Source organism: Equus caballus, chromosome 4 (genome assembly GCF_041296265.1).
Source record: "Equus caballus isolate H_3958 breed thoroughbred chromosome 4, TB-T2T, whole genome shotgun sequence".
Taxonomy (NCBI): domain Eukaryota; kingdom Metazoa; phylum Chordata; class Mammalia; order Perissodactyla; family Equidae; genus Equus; species Equus caballus.
The window spans coordinates 779,807-793,315 of NC_091687.1; the positions used below are offsets into that span (position 1 = coordinate 779,807).

Genomic DNA, 13,509 nt, shown 5'->3' on the forward strand with positions numbered 1-13,509 from the left:
GGGAAAATGATGAGTTAGGTTTTGGAGATTTTGAGTTTTGGAGTCTCGGGTGCCTGTGGGATGTGGCGGTGTCCAGTAGGTACTGAAATGTACACCTCTGGGCTTAGGAGATTGTTTCAGTTACAGGCAGACTGGGAAGCACCAGCATATGACTAATAACTGAAGCCAAAGGAGAAGGTAGATGGCCCAGGGACAACGGGGAGTGGGGGAGGGCAGGGCCAGAACCCGGAGTATGTTCAATGCCCAGTACATTTAATGGCTGGGCAGAGAAAGAGGGGCATGCACAGGAGACAGATGGAGCACCCTTTAGGGTAGGAAGAATAAAAAAACACACAGAGTCTGAGGTCACACAAGTTGATGGACGAGTATTTCTCAACAAAGGAAGAGAGTATTTCTCAAACAGGAGATTAGCAAGTGGAGTTATGGCTGACTCTGACCACGGGTATTTCTAGGGGTGGATGTCAACCAGAGAGGGATAAGGACTGGGAGGGAAAGGGCAAGCACAAGCAACTCCTTCTGGAAAGTTGGCTGCCCACGGGAGGTAATGTGGTGGAGAACAGCGGGGCTCCAGGAGCTGAGGCAGGGGGTGGAGAGACTCAAAGCATGATGACCTGCTGCTGCGAAGGAGTCCATAGAAAGGGCGAGATCGAAGCTACAGGAGCGTGAGGAAAGTTGCTTCATCCAACAATTAGTTGTGTGCTTCCACATGTCAACCCAGCCTGGCCACGTTCTCCTGAGAACGCTGGTGTAGGCTGCACGTATGATGGGTTCATCATCAGAGGAAAGTGGTTCTCCTTAACATGTTTTTCCTAGGAGTTCTGATTGTGATCCCCATCCTCTCCCCTCACCACACACACGCAGGCTACCCCACAGGAGCCCATACAGAAAAAAACAAAAGGAGGAAACTGGGTCCCTTATAGTCTTTCATCTGGCGCTCTGCAAGAGAATCAAGCCCCAACGTCCTCAGGGGTCCCTGGTGTGGAATAAAGTAACTTCTCTCCTGTGCATCTAGAATGGCATTTCTTGTGCACCGTCTTTGGGAGATTTATGCTGTGGGTCATACGAGGGACCTGGCTGAGAAAGGCTGCAATGAAGGAGAGCACTGCCCTGTTCAAGGAGGAAACACTGTAAGAGCAACTGCAAAAGAGTTTCCAGCACTGCACGGCACTTCCTGCTTTGCTCGTGGGAAAGAAGAACATTCAGCGTGAACCATACCCGACCCTGCTGCAAGAAAATAACACCCAGCTGATGTGGACGGAACAGAGTCACATGGGTTTGAGCAGCTGAAATTTGCAGGTAGGCTACAGAGTGAGACGACTCCAGTCCCGTAAGAGATTAGGCTCCGTAAATTCCCATTCTTCTCTCACCCTTGAAAGCCTGGACCTCATATGGGTGAGAGAAAGAGGCCAGCTAGCTTAATCCATGAAAATATCAGCAGGAGATCTCGGTATAGTTGTGGTGGAAGCAAAGGGATTATTAGGAGGATGCTGGAGAATAGGATTCAGTGGCTTGCTGTAATTACCAATAATGAACAGAAACTTCATTCAGCCACCTCGAGGTCAGCCCTGCTCATGTTTAGGACAAATACCTCTGAGGACAAGTGGCCCTAGAGCCTCTCTAAGATTGAGACCCTGGGGGATGGTGATGGAAGAAGCGAGATTAAGAAAAGTGAGCTCCTGAGAGGGGTGGTCAAACATTATCCTGGTACCCAAGCTCAGCTCCCTAGTTCTTGCGTTGTTAAAAGGTGCTGCTTTGTGTACACATCACACTAGGCTGGGGTAGCATCCTCATGTGGGATGACGTGTACATGTTCCAGCTTTCTGGTGTTGGTAGAGATGGCGACAGAGGGGATGGTGTGTGGTCACCCAGGAATGGGAAACAAGCGTTCTTTGAGAGAACATAGTGGAGGAAAGTGATTAGATAAATTATTGAAATATATATGGGTTTGATCTTCATTTTTCTTTACCTTATTTCTAAACATATTGTTATGCTGTTGGAGTGTTCTTACCATAAAGATTTTTTTCTTTTTGCAGGAAAGGATTCACCCTGAGCTAACATCTCTTGCCAATCTTCCTATTTTTTTTCCTCCCCAAAGCCCCGGTACACAGCTGTATGGTCCAGTTGTAGGTCCTTCTAGTTCTCTGTGAGCTGCTGCTGCAGTGTGACTACTCACAGACAAGTGTGTGGTTCTTTGCTCAGGAAATGAACCCAGGCTGCCAAAGCGGCGAACACCGAACTTTAACCACTATGCCATCAGGGCTGGCTAACGATAAAGGATCTTGTAGAGCAGAAAATAGAAGTCACTTGAAGTTAACTCCACATTAGGACTTTTCTAAGTGTCTGGACTCATTGAAGAGATTATGCTTGAGAGCATGGAGAGGAAGGAAAAGCGACTTTGGTACAGGGTGGATGGGCAGGATTCCAAAAGTCTCAAAAACAGGACTTTCCTCCAGGTTCATTACAGTACCCTGGGGGAAGGGGCAGGATCTCAAAGGCTGTGAGCTGAACTCATCCATGATCTCGACTGGAAGGAAGAGAACCTCCACGGTAACAGAGATTGAATTCTCCTTCAGGTCAGCGGACTGGGTCCTCAGAATCTAATGTGAGTTTATAAAAAGGAGGCATAGGAATATAACATATTTCACACTCTTCAGTTTGTAATTATAAGGCCAGATCCACTACAAACCATAGCTGTATACGTTGAAAGCAACTCCCCTCAGCCCTGTTTCTGCTGACTCCTACCAGGTGGGTAGGCGATAAGGGCTCAGTAAACAAAATTCTCAGGGGGTAATGAACTGTTTACCAGTCACTCATAACTCAAATGCTTCTCTATCTTACCCTTTGAACTCAGTCTCCTTTCCTCGGTGAATGTACAGGCTCCCATCACAGATGGGCCCTGGCTCTCAATGATGGTGTCCCCATCGCTCAATGTCACATTTCTAAGATCTAGCCCCCTTCCTTACCCTTTCCTGAATTGCACTATTTTCTCCAGTCTTTGTACTGTTCCATCACTTCTACAATGTCTGGCAGCCTAATCTGATCTGCTGCCAGGATTTTCACTTGCGTATCTTGCGTTATCCCTCTAGAGATCACTGTGATACTGATCCACAGTTTCTCTAGCCTTTTCTGTTCTGCTCTTGGCTCAGTCCGAGCTCCTTGATGCTGACCCACAGCACAACACCTGTCGTCTACTCTGAACTTTGAACCTGCAGCTAAATACACTCTTCCTAACATTCTGATGCTATTACTCAATATGATACGGGGAGGTTTTTAGCTTAATAGGTGACTCTATCAAACCAAAACACTTTAAAGATATAACGGTAACAATGGTGGTGGCATAGGTTTTGTTTTTGTTGACTTTTCCCTTTTGTCTTGTTTTTGTTTGTTTTATTCATTTTAAAGTAAAGTGCATGCCTTAATCATTATGTGCAGCCTATTACATCTATTTCTGCCAACTAAGAAGCTCCTGGTAGAGCTCAAATTGATTAGGTCACCAATGTTTTGTTATTTCTGAAACATTTAAGACGATATTGAAATGTGAGTGAGCAAAAAATGAATGCCTTGTAAAGGAACAACTTTAGGCCTCTATTAATCATATTCATTGTTCTGCCTTTGTAGTTTTGGTTATAGCAAATGAAATTTGAAGAACTTGGAGAAGTTCAAGAGAAAGAACTGTGGGCAATCAGAATTGGCCACCTCAAGATGTGTCTCTTTGGCATGAGGGTTCTTTTGGGCTGGTTACTGCTAAGAACTGCAGACATGAGAGAAACTGAAAAGTAGAAGTTACCCTTTGCGAGAGACATTTACATTTGTAAGGGTGTCTCCCTCTCTGTACCAGGAAGAAGGGGGGATGACCTTATCCCTAGAAACTCTTATCAATGCAGAAGGCAAGGATTTAAATCTGCATAATAACCTGACTCTTGTTTGCTGTGCTTTTCTGGTGATTTCCCATAACTGACTCCCCCACCCCCAACATCCTCCTTTGTCTTCAGCTGAAGATGGTATTTAAGGTTGCAACCACCGCCATTTGGGCAAGTTGCTCAGTTTTCCTGAATTTCTCCCATGTATACATGTTATAAAGCTGTGTTTGATTTTCTCCTGTTGTTCTGGCTCATGTCAATTTAATTTGTAGCCCAGCCAGAAGGACCTAGAGAGGGTAGAGGATTTCTCTTCCTCCCCTATGGAACTAAAAATGACTCGCAGAATAGTGGTATTTAGATAAGTAAAAAAAAAACAGTTGGAATAAAGAACTAACATGTATATAGTACATAAGAGTGTATAGTGGGGTGGTCATCACTGAACACATGACTTGTTGATCTATAGAACAAATAGATTTGTTTTACCTATTGCAAACATTGACAAATAATCTTATAAAGCACTGAACACGGCTTTTAGAATTTTTTTAGAGTGGTGTTTTTTAATTCAAAGAAGATTATCTGCCTTAATAAATCATCATAATCCAACAGGCACATAAACTCAAGGGCCAGCAACCTTGCCCAAATGAAGAGGCTCTGCTTGTATTTTCCATGGACAGCACAGCAAGTGATGGTGAACTCAGCTTTGCAAAGGACATTCTACTATCTAGCTATTGCCCACCCAGCAAAACAGGGTTCCTGAAGCAATTATTCATAAGTAAACACTTCTGCAGGTAACACCAGTGCGACTGATTAACAGTGACTCATCCACTCTTTTGTGGAAGCCAATGTGACTGTTATGACATAAAAGGTGTGGTATAATGAGAACATCAGCATTTTGGAGACTGTGCATACCATTCCTTTCACCTTAGAAGCAAAACAATTGAGTACCCTGGGATTCAGTGACTTGCCCAAATTCATACGGCTATTAGCAGAATTGGAGCTGTCCTCACTGCTAACAGTGTCCAGTTGCTCTGAAAGACATTGATGGATTCAAGATGCTTATGTGTAATAGAAAACCACCAAAGCTTACAAACTGATCATCATAAACACGATTTAAATACATTTTGAATTTTAAAAATCAACTATCGTTTTTCAAATTATTCAAAGTGCCCACCAGCCTAGAAATGCCATGAAGCCAATGATTTATTATAATATTTAGAATTTTCCTATAAATGTCATAGAGAGTAATTTCCAAAAAGGACTCATCATCAAAAGCAGAAACTTTCATTTCTTCTGTCTTTTGTTTTAAGACAGAGGTGTTTTTTCCAGGCACCCTGGTCCGTATTGGGGAGAAAATGGTAAGATGGACATGGTTCCTGCTCTGCAATGCTTACAGACCGGTGGGATCAGAAGCAATTAAACAGGCTGTGAGAATTCAATGTAAAAGTATTTTAAGTCCCTATTATTGTTCGGGCTCTGTCCCAGGTACTGGAAACAGCAGTACAGCAGGGAAGGAGGCAGGCAAGATGTCTGCCCTACCTTTCCATGGAGGGGAGAGAGATAGAGACAGAGAGATGGAGAGAGACAGAGAGAAGTAAAACCTAAACAAATATATATCCATAAATACAAATGAGTGGCATGATACCACAAAACGGTAAGTGCTACGATGAAGCTAGATTGAGGTAAAGGGAAGAGAGAGCCTGGAGGTGAGGAAGACGCACAGCTCTTTTGGAAGATCTCTCTCAACTGACGCGCTGGAGCAAAGGGCTCGGCGTAAAGTGGGCCAGCCACAGAAAGGCCTGGGAGACCGGTCCAGGCAGAGGAGACTACAGCCTAAAGACCTGAGGGACGGGAGGGATTTGCCTGTTGGGGAAACACCAGAGCCAGGATTGTGGGGAGGGAGTAAAGGACAGGGAGAGAGATCTATAGAACGAGGTGGGAGGAGACGGATTGAGAAAGGCTCATAGGTCACAGCAGGAGTCTTGATTTTATTCTCCGTGTGTGGGGAAGCCATTGTAAAAGAGAGGAATGTAGGGCGAAGAGTGGAAGCAAAGGGACCAGCTAGGAAACTAGTGCAGGAGGCTGGAGTGGCCTGGGGGTGACATGACAGAGGGTTTATTGGTGACATTGTTAAGAAAAGCATGTAATATATGTACACATATATATTCACACGTATACATAAAGTAAAGCATAGTTGCTGATGAATTGATCAGATATCGAATGTGAAGGGACAGAAAAAATCATGAAGAATCCTGGATGTCTGCTTTGAAGGGCCATCTAACTCAGCCTCGGAGAACAAGCAAGTTTTCCTGAAGAAATATTCTGCCAGCTTTACTAGGTCAAAATATGTGTGAACCTCTAATATAGATATACCCCAAATATATAACTAAATGTTACCCAAATACATTCAGACGGCCATTTCTGAGACTAATTCTTCAAGAACAAGTGAGATAAATGCTTATAAATTCTTCTTTTTTAATTACTAACCATGAAAGAAGCTGATTGTCAATGAAGGGTGGCAGAATGTTTCTGTTATCTTCCCATTTCGTGTGCGGACATGACACAGCAAGGATACATAGGAAGCGAGCTGTGTGTAGACTGCCTTATTGAAGCTGATAAGCCAGCATGGCTCAGTGAGAAGGAAAGTAGAGATTGGCAAGGAAAGCAAAACCAGTATAAGTTAAGTTGGAAGGATTTAGAAGTCATCTTGTTCAACCACTTGTCTTACAGATTGGAAATTAAGTATCAGAAATAGAGGTAACTCAAAGTAATTTTGCAAAAGTTTTTCTATCTTCTCTGCTCACATAAAACTACATATCATTTAGCCTTCTTCCATCTCACTCTAGATTTCTACAGAAAATATATATGGTTTTTAGACTCAAAAAGCTGTCTAATCTTTCAATATGACAACAAAGCTCATGTTTGATACCTCCTTTCCTCTAACTCAGCTCAAATAATAATAAATCATAATAGATGTATAAACCTAATAAAGTGAACGAGAGGAGAACCTTCAGCGTATGGGAGATTCTAACACATTTCTGCAGAAGAGTGAAGGGATAAGAAGTTACTGAAAGAAGAAGTAAACACAAGGACGTCAGGGCCTTAAATACACGCAGAAATGGCTGCAGTGGAGCCGCCAGACAACCCGGTCCATGTGAGTCATGTCTTCATCTCATCAACAGAAAATAGTTAGAACTGATGATTCAAAAAATAGTGCTATAACTACAGTGTTTAGAAATTTGGAGGCATTTAGAATCACTAATATTCTACATGCCAAACACTATTCTACATTAACGTATCACAATTTGTAAAGCTGACACTTTCATCTCTCTGTTATAGATGAGAACACAGAGGCGCGGAAAATTAAGCCCAAGGTCATCCAGCTAATAAGTGGTGAAGGATTTGAACCCAATAGTCTAGCTCCAGACTCCATGCTTTTAGCCACCACATTGTGCTAACTGTACGTACCGTTGTGGAGGAAACTACAACAAGAATAAAACTAGAAATAGTTAAAACAGATTCCTTCAGAGAAACGGGACTGGAGAGAGGCAGAGATGGGACACATTGAATATTTTCTTTTTAGAAGCTTTGTATTGTCTAATTTTTTAAACATTTGAAATATTACTTAATTAAACAAACAAAATTTAAAAAAAGAAATAAAACTGAGGGTGCTAAAAGCATTGAATGATGTTGGGTAATGTGAATATACTTGGATTGTCCTAACACAGAGCCCATGAAGAATGTTCTGTGTTTTTTCAGTTTCCACATTAGGATCATAGCGATAGAAAAAAGACAAAAAAACTTTTTACTAAATATGAAATGATCCTTCACATATCAAGAGACTCATATCTTCAAACTTTAAATAGTTCTGCAACAGCCCTCAGTAAACTTTAACAGTGTGCATAGAAGGAAAGCCCAGGCCTGAAGAGCTGTAACTTAAAAATCACAGTCCATACAGCCCAAAGAATCAGTAAGATTTGTTTGTTTTCCCAGATGAACTTAGATTCTAAGAATGAAATTCAAAAAGAATTATATAATATAACCAACACCAGGAACTGATGATATTACTGTGTGAAGCCCACAGTTTCCTATAAAGAGAGACTGCAATTATATAATAATGAGTAATTAATTAATTGAGATGTATATTATTTTCTTAGGCCCTAAGCCATCATCTCAATGTATAGCTCATGAGTATTAGAGAACCAAGAAAATGCAGTCAAAACAGAACTTTGAAAGTGATGGCTTAAGACAAAGAAACTTAATTGGCTACAGCAGTTTTCAATCTAATGGAGCAAAAATCAGCTGTGAAGTTTCTTAAAAATTCAGATGGCTGGACCCACTGCTTGAAACTTCTGTTTACTTGGCAACATGTGCAGCAGAGATATTGGCAAAAAACAAAACAAGAGCAACAGTAATTTAAAAAACCCATTCTGCAGCCAGAATTGGAAAACACTGACCTAATTAATAGAACATCTCTGTTTCGGATAGATTATTTCAGTTTGAAATAATCTGGTGACTCAACTGGAAACCATCTATCCTAAACACAGAAAAAAAATGTAATATCCAGCCAAAAAAAGTGAAGGATAATCGGGGCCAGGAACTCACTCCGTTTTCATCGTTCCCATCAATTCTAAGAGAAATAAAACACCAACAGGACAAAAAGAGTATTAAAGAGCGTCTGGGGGATATTTCCTGAAGCAAAACGAAAGTCTGTGGATAACATGGTCTTTCTACCATCAGACTTATAGCAGTACCACAATCTGCCCACAGATTACCTGATACTTCTCCCCTCAAGACGTGGATCTCGATTTCCTTCCCACTGGGTGTGGGAGCTGGCCTTAGGGACGTGTTTCTCAGAGGTGACTGTGTGTGAGGGAAAACTCCTCCACAAACATATAGAACCAAATATCCACACTCTTCCCCCAAAAGGACATCAAGCCGTTTGCCAGAATAACTGTACAAAGCAGAAAGGAGGATATCCAGACCTTTCAGGGCCTCAAGTATGATCTGATGTTGACATCAGGGACATAAAAGCAAGCAGGGCCCTCAAGCTGGACCGTGGGCTAAAGGAGATCACTTAACAAGGAGTCTAGGGCCCCAAACCAAAGACCCCCCGCCCGTGGTTATCTCCTGATCCCCAAGTGCCTAACTGGTGCAGATACATTTGCAGCTGGCAAAACCATTCTATTGGTTCCTTAACCTGTGGTGTCTAAGAGCCATTATGGTGGCATCAGAAGAAGCAAGTGAGAATTCCTGGAATTCCTCCCTCCTGAGACTTCAGGAGCAACACCGCATTCTGGATAGAATTGCAGGGGTGCGCGCCATCCTCAGAGATTTAAGAACAGAGGTGTAATGGTTTCCACGATGTTCCCATTTAATTCTTTTGAACGGCCTTTGCAAAAACTACGTGGATGACCATGGAATGCCATAGACTTAACCAGGTGGCTCCAATTGCCGCTGCAATGTGGATGTTGAACATAACAGAAGGTCTGGCAAATATAATTTTTTTAATCCCCACTAATAAAGAGAATAAAAAATTAGTCCGCCTTTACACGGGAAGGGCAGCGACAAGCGTTTACAGTCGTGGTCCAAGGCTGTGTTAAACGGCCTGCTCTCTGTCTCTGTCACAGTATAGTACACAGGATTGTACTTGTGCTTCTTCATACTCTTCAGAAGGTCACTCTGGTTCGAGAGAGAGAGGGACTATGACATCATGCAAACCGGAACTGGTGAGTATGCAGCACAAGTACTCTGATGGCCTAGTTACACACCTTTGAGCCAGAGGTGAACGGTGAACCTACAAGATTCATGGGCCAGCTCATCAGAGAGGGTCTTAAGAGTGCAGCGGTGTGTTGATCTTTAGGACACCCCCATTAAGGGAAAAGACAAGTTATCATACCTTGCACTCACCACCTGTAAGGAAGAGGTATACAGTTTGGTTATTCTATTTGGATTTTGGAAGCAGCTTATATGACATTTGAGCATACTGCTCCGACTAACTTATCAGCTGACTCAGAAGGCTGCCAGCTTTGAGTAGAGTCAGCACATGAGAGAACTCTGGAAAACGTCCAGGCTAAGAGCTGAGAAACCTGCTAAGAGTTTCACAGACTAAAGACTTACCTAGGGGTCAATCTTTGACTCCAAACCAATGAAAGGAGTAGAGATAAAAATAATTCCAGTTTCATACCCTGTATAATGATACATGTAGGTTTTATATAATACTCTGTTCTTGTATAGATGCAGGAAATGGAATACCGCTAGGAATCAGATTCCCGCTTTATTCAAGAAGAGTAAGTAATAAGGTAATTTACCCTGAACACATTCACAGTTGACTAGCTTCCTTGGTGCATTCTACCACCTTTAGATAACATACTAAAAACAAGTCAATGATGTAACTGGGATAGCGAGAGACACATCATTTTCTTTATTCTCTGCATGAATATTTGATTCATACTGAAGTGAAACATTTTTAAACATTTTCTTAGGAGTGAATTATACTTTAGTTCATGAAAAAAAGGCAGTAAAAGCATAATTATTTCTTTGATCTTTTACACGTTTTTAAAAATATATATGTACTGGTTAAGAGTGTAGTCTCTGAAGTCAAATAAACATGGGTACAAATTTTGCACTGCCACTGACTAACGTGGGCCCCCCGCATCTACATCTGTGGATTAAACCAACCAGAGATGGAAAGGCCTACAATGGCTACATCTGTACTGAACAAGTGCAGACTTTTTTTCTTGTCACTATTGCCTAAACAATACAGTGTAACAGCTATTTATATTGTATTAGGTATTATAAGTAGAGACGATTTAAAGTGACAGGAGGATGTGCACAGGTTGTATGCAAATACTGCACCATTTAACACATGGGACTTGAGCATCTGAGGATTTTGGTATCCATGGGACCAATCCCCTCTCAGACATGGAGGCACGACTGTAAGTGATATTTCATTCATATTCATTCTCCTAATGGTACAATGTTTGTAGAAACTTTATAATTTATGAAATTATGTGACTCTTAAACAGAAAATTGCAATGCCTAGCACCATCTAGAACATAAGAAATGTTTAATATATGTTAACTACAGTTATTGCCATTGTGGTTCTCCTTACTTTGCATATATGTACACATAGACACATGTATTTTATATATGATTTTTATTTGTATTATGACATATATACATGAACTCTCACAGGCTCCATAGCCTATACATATCTATATATAGACTATATATACATATCTATATATAGACTATATATATATATATATATATATATATAAAACTGAAAAGGAGATATTCTTTTAGCATAACGTGAGATGGTCATTTAAATTCACTGTTTGCATTTTCATTCATTTAATAAATAATTGCTGGGTGTGTCCTAGATGCTAAATTCTGTCTTAAGACTAAGAGTAAACAAGACAGGCTCCCACTAAAGGAGCAGACATTGTACTTGAGAGCAAGGAAGAATGATACCTATGTCTGTAAGCATCCTCATATTTGTATCTTTTATTACAAGTACTTTTACTTTTCCTCTCCCAGAGGGTATAGGGAATGCATCCCAAACAAGGATGCAGCAATTCGAGCTTAGTTACCGGAATTCAATCCTTGTTTTCTGCTTAGCTCCTGCGTCTAACACATCAACAGTGCATGTCACTTGGAATGACTGCTCTGCAGTGTTCCAGACGCACATCTGAGCCAGGGAACACAGTAAGCTCAAAGTCTCTTTTATCTCTTTACATATAGTTAGAACCAACCCTCACTAGGAAATAAAAATTGAACACCTTTCCCAGTTATATTCACCACGCAACCTAAATAAAATGCTGAATGCTCCCTAATCCACCAAGTTTTCAGTGCCACATTCAGAGGGACACGATCCAGTAATTAAAATAATTCAAAGCAATGTGCATGTTTACCCCTGTCTCCCAAAACATCAAAAGTGGATTTGATCCATAATTTCTGGTATTTGGGTGTGATTCATTAATTACTCATCTCCCTTTTTGTTTTTGATCTTTAACTCTTCCTCCCCTCACACAACACTTCTCTCTAACAGCCAGACCACATGGATCCTTCTTCTTCAATTATTTATTGCACACTATCTATTTATTAATTATTTAGGGAAGTAACTTGGAACAAGCCAAAGCCCTGTGAGGACTAGATAGATGCCGAACAGCACATTCTGAAGAGACGCATAAGTTCCTAAAGTTCCCACAATTTTCTTGGAAATCAAACATAGTCATCCGATATCCAAAGAACATATTCCATGTAAAACTCACTACTGATTCCAGAGACATTTCTTTTTTATTGAGGGTTTTCCCACTATTATTATATTCGTGCATTTATTAGTAGTATTATTTGATGACAGTAATTACATAAACATTTCTAATATGAGCATCCTTAGCTCAAAATGTCTACTGCCCTTTAAATGTGATACAGTATCATAAATTTATGAGTTCACCAGAGTTCAATTAGTAATCAGAATTAAGGGATATTATATAATATTTTAAGAAAATCAAATGTTTGTGTTACTTTTGTGTTATCTAAGTTCTCTGTAAATTTTGAGGAATTTACATGGAAGTTCAAGTTCTTCTTTATCTAGGAGCTTACTTTTCTTGTAGAGTCTTTTCATTCATAAAAATTTAAATCAAAAGATACTTAAAGCATCAAGTTATAGACAACTCTTAGGGGAAAAAATGGTAATAGATACTCAGTCTCTCTTGACCAGAGTTTTCACAGGAATGTGTTGAGTTCAATAGTTGAATTGTACTTATTTGGGGTTTGAAGAAGCCATAGAAGAGAAATGAAAGTCACTAAATTTGTATCTGGTAGGACAAGAAAGGAAGAAGTTCTAGAGGAATCGTCATTTAGACAAGTTGGAGCTGCCTCACTTCACAGTGGCAGGGATCCAGGCTACTTCTCTCTTACTATTCTCTGGTTGTGGCTTGCGGTCCCGTGGTCTGAAAGGTAAGTCTTTCAGAATTCCAGCTGAAGCTTCCGCCATGGCCTCTGCCTTCCATTTGTCAGGACGAAGATGTGGAAAAGGAGCATAACTTTGTTCCTTAACGACATTCCCCATAGACTGAACTTAGTAGCATTTCACCTGCATCCTGCTGGCCAGAATTTTGTCACATGTCAATGCATGTTTGTAAAAGAAGCTGGAAAATGTCCTCTTTGTTCTAGACAGCCAGGTGCCTTCATGATCCGTTCCAAGTCAGTTTCCTCATCCTTGAAGATAACCTAAAAATGTGCTTGCAACTTCTCGTCCTCCACGCCCTGTGCTCCACGTTATTTCCTCAGTGCTCACGTAGCTGTCATACACATCCCCCTCAACTGACCTCCGTGCTTTCATTCTTTCTTCCCCTGAAGCCATCAACTCAACATGCTAGAAATTCTTTCCAAATAGTAACTCTGAAGAAAAAGATCTATGCTATCTGTAGGCAAAGTTCAGAACATCTTACACAAAATAATGTAGACGAGAGCATGCAGCACTGTGCTTTTCACAAAGAAGTTAGACCCCTTCTATGCCCAGCGCCCCTCTTCGTACACATCTTCTTGAACTTGGTGTTCATATGATCCAGATGTCAGATATATGACAACCCTTGCTTCCCTTTTGTCTCTTATCCTCTCAAACATCTTGTTCCCAAGCAATCCC

General features: G+C 41.0%; 1 long non-coding RNA gene across 1 annotated transcript; it reads left to right on the forward strand.

Moving 5' to 3' along the window:
• Positions 1–1,178: 1,178 nt before the first annotated feature.
• LOC138923706 (uncharacterized) lies at positions 1,179–4,378 on the forward strand. The gene is made up of 2 exons (XR_011437698.1): positions 1,179–1,296; positions 2,034–4,378. It is a non-coding gene; the product is annotated as an uncharacterized lncRNA (long non-coding RNA).
• Positions 4,379–13,509: the final 9,131 nt, after the last annotated feature.